Genomic DNA, 9857 nt, shown 5'->3' with positions numbered 1-9857 from the left:
GTGGTGCATCTGCTTCACAAAACCAAGGTCAAATCATCCACTAGTTTTGTGTTTATGCTGCCATCTTTTAAACAATGTTATAATAAAATTACACAAAGGAATTTTGTTAGATATATGCCTTAGCTATATTATATCCTTTATGTGCAACCAAGGGAACTCCCCTTAACTCAGTGCAATCCTAGGAAGTCTAAAGGTTGGATACTTATCTGGGGTACCCTGCGGCCCCAGGCTGGGTGTGGAGTTACCCAGAAGGGTGACTCTTTGGGGCAGGGCCCAAGAACAAGCTTGTATGGGAGCAAAGCACATTTTCACTTTCACTATCTTCCAATGGATCACAAACATTTATTTATGTTTTTAATTAGTTAATGGAGGCAGTGGAAGTGGATTGCAGGGTTATGCAGTGACTGTATTTCTTATTTTACGCTTCCCATCACAGCTACACAATTTGCATTCCCACCAAGAGTGTGCAAGGGATGCCCCACAGCCATGTCTTGCCAATATTGCTCATCTTCTGTGTTTTTAAAAATAATTTTATTGAGAAACAAATAGCAATGAGACAGTTTCAAAACTGATTAGTAGGATAGTTTCAATAATTAATACATTGCATATTATTGTCTTCTTAGTGGTTATTCATTGTATAAGATGCAGACATGATATCCTGTCCACAAACACCATTAGTACAAATCTTTCTATTCATTGAATTAAGAGAAAGTAGCTATCTATCTATCCTAACTATTTAGAATATGCAAATACAAAATGGTCCTTCATTTGTGTCCCCTTTTTTTTGTTTAGTTTTGTCAGATATGAATATTCCACTGTCATTTAAATATTGTAGGTGTGTGAACTCAGCAAAATATTCCAATATGGTCTAGTAGTTTATAATAGTAGTGGGTTATCCATAGAACTGGCAATGTCAGAACTAGAGCCTTTTACAGCTCAGCATATTAATATGGTTTTACTCTTTATACTTCATTTTTATACTGTTTGCTGGATGATTAAGACCAAGATAAAGAAAGACCTATATAACAAGAAATGTAACTTTTGTATCTGACAGGGTCAGTCAAATCCCATCAAGATTTATCCTGAAACCTGGTGCCACAGTTTGTAGATCCTTTGTCAGTGTCAGCCATGTGGATGAGTCACGGCCATTGCTTGACCAATTTGCTCTGTGAAAGCTTGGGAGAATGTTTTCTGTCCATGTGACTCTCCTTAGGCACACTCTACATCATCGATCACTTTCTGCTGTGGCCCCATAATTTCCTTGAACAGAAAATTTGGGCCACAACTGAATTACAGGATGTTACAGCCCAGGGTCTCTTATGTCCTGAGTCCTCACTGACTTTAAAAGGCTGGGACCAACATGTTGGCTGTCCTTACAGCCCTTCTTTTTCTCTAATTTTGAGTCTGCAAACTTAAAAGCTGTTAACCCTCCAGAAGAGAAGCTTGTTATTACTACCCTACAACACAGGCAGTTGAGCTTAACCTTACTATCTGTCTGAATATCAAACATCTTAGACATAACATGGAACAGGTATTTTCCATCAAGTATTGATATGTTAAATTTTAAGTCCCTACAGAATATGAAAAAAAAATTAAAAATTAAAAAAATTAAAAAATATGAATAAACAATTACATATTTTTACACAGAAATTTAGAAATCTAACCATATACAGCCTTGTAGCAGGACAGTCCTGTGACTTTTTCTTGTCTCTTGTTTTCATTTATTACCCCCTTTTTTTGTTGACAGCCATTGCAGTAGGTGTGAGGTGGCGTCTTATTGTGGTGTAGATTTGCATTTCTGTGAGTGGGTAAAGTTGAGCTGCTATTTGCATGTGATCTTTTGAGAAATATCTACTCAAATCTGAGAAATGGAAACTCATGAGATGAAATAAGAGGGTTGCTAGGCTGTTACAGATGCTGGTCAGTGGAAAGATCAGACCCCAGGGCAAGTTCCTGCCCACCATCAGAGGAAGGCTGGGTAGGAACTGAGAAAATGACTGCTGCACCTCCCAGCCTAGAGCATTTTTACAATGAAAAAGTGGACGACAACAAAATTGTAAATTGTTAACATTGAACTTACATTCACTGTGGATTCTAAAGGTGGGATAGGTGAAGTGGGAAAGACTTGAGGATCAGAAGTCGAACTTGTTGCTTCAGGATTTTCCCGAAGGAAAAGTACTCATTGCTTCAGGATTCTTTGGGTCAGTAGTCTGGAAGGTTCATACACCAACAGGAAGCACTAGAGCTTGGTGAACTAAGCACCAGGAGTGTTTTAAGCCAAGGCTGTAATCTACATTGAACAATCTATTTGTTTCAGCAGCAGTTCTTAGGCAATTAACATTCCCTATCTCTTCTTCAACTCTGCTCAACTCTCTGGCCTTGTAATTAAATCTACATATCGCAAAGTTTTTCTTTTATCAGATACTTTGCTCATTTTTTATTTGGATAACTTGGGGGTTTTTGTCATTGACTTGTTTGTGTTCCTTGTACTGGCATAATTAAAAAGTATGGTGAATGCTTAAGTGAAAATATTTATTACAGTAAAAGATGCATGGTCATTCATACCCTTCAAAATGCTCAAAATATTTCTCCCTGTTTTGAACACACTTATCCCATCGTTCTTGGCAATGTGTCTTTCACTGTAGTAAGTTTTAAAAAATTAAAACTCACCATATGTATTTTTCTCTCACCCCCTGTATATTGCAGATGCTAAGCCTGGTTGGTTTACAAATATATTTTCCAGTTCCAGTAGATGAGCTCCTCATGCCATGTACTTTTCTTTTTAGCTTTTTAGTTTGATATAATCCCTATTTTTGCTTTTGTTGCTTGTGCTTTGCAGTAGTAGGGTAAGGATAAATGACCTCCTTTTATATTCCTAAGCTTTTTAGATGGCCTTACAAATTAAGTATATCTAAGACAAATCAGCAGGAGAAAACTATATGATTGCATTATGTGTATGAAGACATCAAATGAAATAAAACTGAGTATCTCAAACCCGGGAAGACCTAGAAGCTTATATTTGTTCTTCCTGGGAGACAATGGAAGGAAAGGGCAAATGCTTGGAATCGAGAGGAGGTAATGGCTTTCAGAAAACATGAGTGATCCCTCAGAAGAATAGGTATCAGCCTGTTTGGTTATGATGTTGACCAAGTTAATCCTACCTAGTTGACAGGATTCCTAAGAAAGGATTCATGATAACTGAAATCCCTTTGGAGGATGGTCTAGGCAGATAAGGGAGTTCATGAAAGGTCTCTGCCCGTGTCCCTGAGTGCCCTCTGTTCCAAGTTAGTAGCATCCCAGTGTGTCATGTCTGTTGTGGCAGCTCTTGCTGTTATGTAATAAAGTTGTCATTAAACAGCCCTCTTCCTGTTATAGACAGTTTAATGCAGATATTCTTCATAAATTGTAATTGATTTCATAAAAGAACAATTTCTAATAAATGATGTTAGTCAGTTTCCTGTTACTATAACAAAATACCTGAATTAATCGACTTCTGAAGAGAAAAGGTTTATTCTAGCTCATGATTTCTGAGGTTTCAGTCCTTGTTGCTTTGGGCTGGTGATAGGGAAGTATAGCATGGCAGGAAAGCAGGCAGAGCAAATCACCCACCTCATGATGAGGCAGGGAGCAAAGAAAGTAAAAACAGAGCCAGGGTCCTCCAATCATCTTCAGGAGCATTTCCCCAGTGACCTAAAGATGTAAGACGAGGCCTGATCTCTTTTTGTATTTTCTCATACAAATGGTGGTGGGGACTCAACCCAGGCCTTGCACATGCTACGTAAGTGTTCTACCACTGAGTTGCACCTCTAGCTCTAGGCTACACCTCTTAAAGTCTCTTCCACCTTAAACAGTACCAAGCTGGAGACCAAGATTTTTCCACATACATCTTTGGGAGGACATTTGAGTTCAAAAACAGCCACACTGCTCTCTCAGAATTAGCAAATCTATATATTCCACAAAAGTATATTTTTCACTGGTATATCCTGGTGCCCTAAACTAACATATTGAAATACTGTGTCCTGAGCCTCCCCAGGTCACCATCCAGACTAAAAGCATGGAGCTCTTCCACTGGTTTCTTGTTTTATGTTTCTCTTTAATACATGTTGAGTGGTTTTTTTTTGTATGTGATGTATGTTGAGGGTTTAGTTTCATCCTTCCTCATGGGGACATTCAATTTTCTTGACATTATTTATTTCATTGGTATATTTTTGGCACCTTTGTAAAAACTCAATTGACAATAAATGCATCAGTTTGCTGCTTAGCTCTTTCTTGTGTTCCAATTGGTCTGTTTCTGTTTTTATGGCATACTATGAAATTTTCATTACTGTTGCTTTGTAATAGATTTTGATATCAGGTAGTGTGACACTTACCACTTTATTTTTGCTCCAGATTACAATAACTTTCAAGGGTCTTTTGCAGTCCCACTTGAATTTTACAATAAGTCTGTTAAAATGCCATTAGAATTTTGATAGAGACAGCATTGAATCTACAGATAGCATTGTGTCATATAGACATTTTAGCAGACTTAATCATTCTAATTATAAACACAGTATATCTTTCCATTTATTTGAGTCTCCCTTTTTTCCACCAATGTTTTCTAGTTTTCAGTGTATAAATCTTTTATCCACTTAGTTACATTTACATGTATGTAAGGCTATTTTCGGCATTACTGTAAATAGCATTGTTTTATTTTCTTACTGCTGCTGATTTTTACATATTAACTTCATGTCTTGAAACTTTAATGAATTCATTTATTAGTTCTAATGGTCTTTTTCTGTGGGGATTTTAAAATAATTTTCTTTGTTGTAAAAGATCATGTTATCTGCAGGTAGAAGCCACTTAATGTCTTTTCCTCTAATGTGCACTTCGTCATTTCCCAGTCTTGCCTCACTGTGGCTCGGGCTTGCAGACCAATACTGAATAGAAGTGGTTGGGGCGTGGCCATCACCGTCTTGTGAGGCTCATTACTGCTACGCCCAATTCATTGAGCACTTAATCATGAAAAGATGTTGAATTTATTGAATGTTTTTCTGTATCTATTGAAATTATGTGAATTTTCTAACCTCCATTCTGTTTATGTGATATATATTTATTTTTTCACATTCAAGGAATGATTAAAATATACTGTTTATATTAAAAGTTGTTACACTAAAGGACATGTTGCCATGAATCCCCCTCAAAGAGAAATTCCCCCAACTTCAAAGACACTTGAGCCATCATTCTTGGCATTTTCTGAAGAGGTGCTGAAAGTCTTTTTTCTGTGAGTGTCTTTATGAAGTACGATTAAAAAAAAAAATACAGTGCCTGCTCCTCCTGAGTGCCTGCCAGTAGAAAGGCAGGTTCATCAAAACAGGACACTGTGTCCTCACCCATCTGATTTGTCAGATTTAGCACTGTGAAACTTTGGGCTCTTCGAAAAGTCAAAATGACCATGAAAGGGAAATGTTTTGGCTCAGTTCAGCATAATTAAGCAACCACAATAGAGTAGCTAAATACACTCAGGAAGGAGGAGTCCAGAGCTACTTTAGAAAGCAATAAGAAGAATGGGATAAATGTGTTCAAAGAGAGAAGGAGGATTTTTGAGGGTGATTCATGGCAATGTGTCTGATACTGGAATATATGCTTTAAAATGTTTTAATATTCACTGTATTTACTGATCACACCATCCCATACCAAGCCACCCTTGCCTTCCAAGAGTAAATCATTTTAATTATTCTCTAAATGGAAAAACATCACCTCACAGTTAAAGGTTGTAGAGACTGGAAATAAATAGGCAGTGGCTCAGAGGGGATTGAAATCTAATATGGATCTAATAATTAGAGAGAGAGCTCTCATGGGAGAAAGTCCAAGTCCGCTAGGATTTCATAGGAACCACCAGGAGAGCCTTGAGTCATGCTGGAGAATGCTAAATTCCCTTCCCCTCTGCTCCTCTCTGCTCCCCCTTCTCCACTTTCTCTACCCTCTTCTCCTCTTCTTGTCTTCCGTGCCCTCCCTCCCCTACCTACTCACCTTCCCATCCCTGCCCTCCCCTGGTCCACCTTCAGCCATCCCATGTCTGTCTCCTTTGGAAACTTCTCCCTAAGTTGGACATTAGCTGGGTTCCCATGAAGTAACTCCCTGAATGCTACACAGAGGTAGAAACCATCCAAAGGGAGATGAGCAGACTGTGCCCCACCCAGATCTCTGGGAGAGAGCAGGGGCACCAGCTTTTCTCTGGAGGCTAGCAAGCACTGCTTGGGTGAGGGCTCCAGATCAGGTGTGTGCTCATGCATCTCCGTGCCCATCCAGGAAAGGACTCAGTATATGCAGACTGGGTGGGAAATGGGACAGCTAGCTGGGCTGAGTTGAGAAGGAAGAAGAGAAAAGAGGCGAAGAAGAGAAAGGAGACAAGAGGGAGAATAAATGAGAAAAGGACACACACCTGAGGGAGGGTGTGTCCCTCAGCTCTTACAAGCTCCTGCATTCATATCCTGTTCTCGCCTCTCAGCAGTTCAGAGCTCATCTTCTTTCCCTGCTGTGGCCTGGGAGCCTCATGCACACCTGAGAGAACTGGCAGGAGGATCATCACCTGCATGTGTGGAACAGACAGCAGACCCTGCCTGGACTCTTCATACACTGATGAGCCACTGGTTACCATTTCCCTTAGCAGTAGAGTAATGCTAGTGCTATCGCTTTGCATTTAAGTACCACATAAAGGGACACACGGCAGGGGCTTAGTCCTTAGGGAACACTATTGGAAGGCAGTAGAAATTTTAAGATGTGAGACCTAGTGGGAGATCTTTAGGTGGGTGGAGGAATGGGGGGGGACCTCTTACCTTCTTCTTTGCTTTCTTTCTTTCTTTTTTTTTCTCCTTTGCTTTCATTTGCTTTCTCACCACACCATTCTGCCATGATGTGACAAAGCAACAGAAATGATGGATCGCGAGCTGGAACTTGCCAAATGGAGCTGAAAGAAACTCTTTCCCTTTATAAACCGATCACCTCAGGTATTTGTTATAGTATTGGGAAGCAGAGTAACACACATTGAATCCTATAATATTTGATAATGAGAGGTGGCACGTGTTTATCATATTATATTTCATATTTATATCCAGGTTTGAGATATCTGATGGTAGAAAACCAATGAAGGTAGGAAAAAGAGGAAGAAGAAATAACAAAAATCCAAATCAATGCAGGAGTCTTGCAACCTTACACGTCTGAGACAGAAAGGGGAGATAGAACAAGTAGCCATGGGCATCTTCTGGAGACCAGACCCTCAGCCAACCAATGAGATGAGCAGCTTGGCAGGCCACGCCCACCTGTATGACATCACTGGGTCCCTGTGTGGTTCTGGTGCTCCATCAGAAGCTCTGGAATCTGTATCTTGCCCTGATGCCTTAATTTTGGACTTCTTGGCCTCTAGAACTGTAAAGAATAAATTTCTATAGCTTATGAATTAATCTGTTTTAGCAGCTGTCAGACTAAACAGGGAGACACTCCGTATCAAGTGCCTTCTTAATACTCCAAGCTCTGACTCCCTCCCTCCCTCCCTCTCACCTGACAGGCAACTCCCCTCTTACCAGACCCACCCTCTAGGATGAATGAAAAAAGATGGGAAGCTCAAGTCAGTTCCCTCAAAGTTCTCTGTCATTTCCCAGTGATTTTCTAGAATTTTTTAAGGAACGTGTGTGCTCAGATTGGGTTGTCCTGATGGAACAGGAATAAGAGCCATGGAATCCATGGCTGTGGGTTTCGTAGGTAGAACCTGCATCTGTGAATAGGTGTTGGGTGGCTTTCTGGTGTTTGGTGGGGTGGGGGTTACTTGGGTCCCATTTGGGACTCAGCACCTCCTTCCCTATTCCCAAGGGATGGTGCAGGTGCCAACTCTGTCCAAATTCATGCCCACCTCTCTTCAGCATCCTGTGAAAAGCCCCCAGGAACCTCTGAACACCTGTAAACACAGGATCTCCTGAGCCTCTACAGTGGCCTTTGGTGGGCATACAAATGACTTCTGGGACAAAGCCCTCTTTTGACCTTCCTTAGACACATAAGCCAGGCCTTCCTCTTCTACCTTGGACTCTCAGGCCCACCCTGCCATTGTCAGGGGTCAAGTGTGAGAGGATGGACAGGGAACCAAGAGTGGAGAGGTCTGTGCAGAAGGCCAGCTTACACGCCCAGGAAGAGCCACAGCTCAGGAGTAAAAGCAGCCTGACTACGGTCCAAGGATCATTTACTGGTTTAATGACATCTTCCCAGCACCTGAACAAGCCAGGCATAGTATTAGGCATCCAGGGTCACAGTCTCCCTAAGTGTTTGTCATGGTTCCCTCCATGCATAAAGGAGCTCTGTAAAGAAAAGACAAGCAAATGTCATGGTACCAAGTCCTACCCCATGAGCCAAAGGTGTTTCTATCTGTTGAAACAGCATCCATGTGAAGAATGTAACCCAGGGCTAGGGAAACAGGGACTTCAGGAGGACCATACACTGGTATGCTCAGGAAGGTAGAGTTGTTGTCCAGCCTGCAGCCCTAGGGCACAGGAGCCACCATGTCACAGTGTCACAGAACATCCTAGGGTAGCCCCCTGGCTCAATGTAGCCCTCCCTCCTGTGCCAAGGCTGAGCCTACCACCAGAACAGAAGGTGACATTTCTAATGATCTGGTTTCTAAGTGATTGGGACCTGCCCCGAACGACTCCAGTCCCGTCCACTTCTTTGATGATTACCCCATGTGTGCATGGAGCTCCCCACTTGGTTCATGGACACAGGTTGAGGCTGTGGCCAAAACACTGTGGGGTCAGCTGGACCTGGTGGGGACAAAGAAACCCTGTTCTGGGTTCCACAGGGAGAAGCTACATCTGTGGACAGGCATCAGGTGGCTTCTGGTGATTTGTGGGAGCTGGGGAGCTCTGGAACCAGGGTGTAAGAGTGACGGATTGCACTTGGGGGGCATCCCCAGACCCACGAGGATGGCTGTTGTGAGCCACCAAGCGAAAGCCAGCATGGACAATGACAAGTTTTGAGGCAGATGTAGAGAAACCAGGACTCTTGTCACTGTTGGTGGGGCAGAAAATGAGGACATCCAAGTGGAGCTCTGCATGGCCCTGCCCTGAACAACAAAAATGGAAGGTACTGCTCATGTCCCCACTACCAAAGTGCCCAGCCACCCACAATGTAAAAGAAGAGGGGTTTATTTGGCTCACACTTCCAGAGGTTTTGGCTCATATTTGCCTGGTTCCAAGGCAGAAATACGGTGGGAGGATCTGGTGGAGGAAAGCAGCTATGAAGCTGTGAGGAAAAGGAGAAGCTGGGGACAAGAGTGTGCCCAGTCACACGCACCCCTGCCAACTCCGCAGACCAGACCCTACCACTCGACAGCACGCTCAGCTATTCACTCATCAACAGGTGAATCTACCAAGGAGTACAGCACCCCCATAATCCAATCTCTGTTCCAGGGTCCTGCCTCTGAACACATGAAGATCTGAAGAGACGTTCTATATCTAAGCCACATGTTTCTGGTGCATCTTCAGTAGAACCAAAGCAGAGACTCTGACAGGCACCTGCACACTAGTGTACATAGCAGCATTAGACACAGTGGCCAAATGGTAGAAATCAGCCCAAGTGCTCTGATGGAGCAACGGAGAAGCACAGTGCAGCATGTCTGCACAATGGAATGTCCCCTAACCCTTACAATGGATGACATTCGCACATGCTATATCATGGATGAACTTTATTTATTTATTTATTTTAGGGAAGGGTCTACAGGCTGCTCAGGGTCTCATTACTAGATTGGACTTGTAGTGATCCACCTGTTTACAACCTCCAAAGAGCTGGAATTACAAGCATGTGCCACCACACCCAGCCTCAACTGCCATCTCAGT

The sequence above is a fragment of the Octodon degus genome, unplaced genomic scaffold, assembly GCF_000260255.1.
Source record: "Octodon degus isolate 3935 unplaced genomic scaffold, OctDeg1.0 scaffold00045, whole genome shotgun sequence".
Lineage (NCBI taxonomy): Eukaryota > Metazoa > Chordata > Mammalia > Rodentia > Octodontidae > Octodon > Octodon degus.
The sequence above is the reverse complement of the archived record's forward strand: the minus strand, read 5'-3'. Positions refer to the sequence as shown.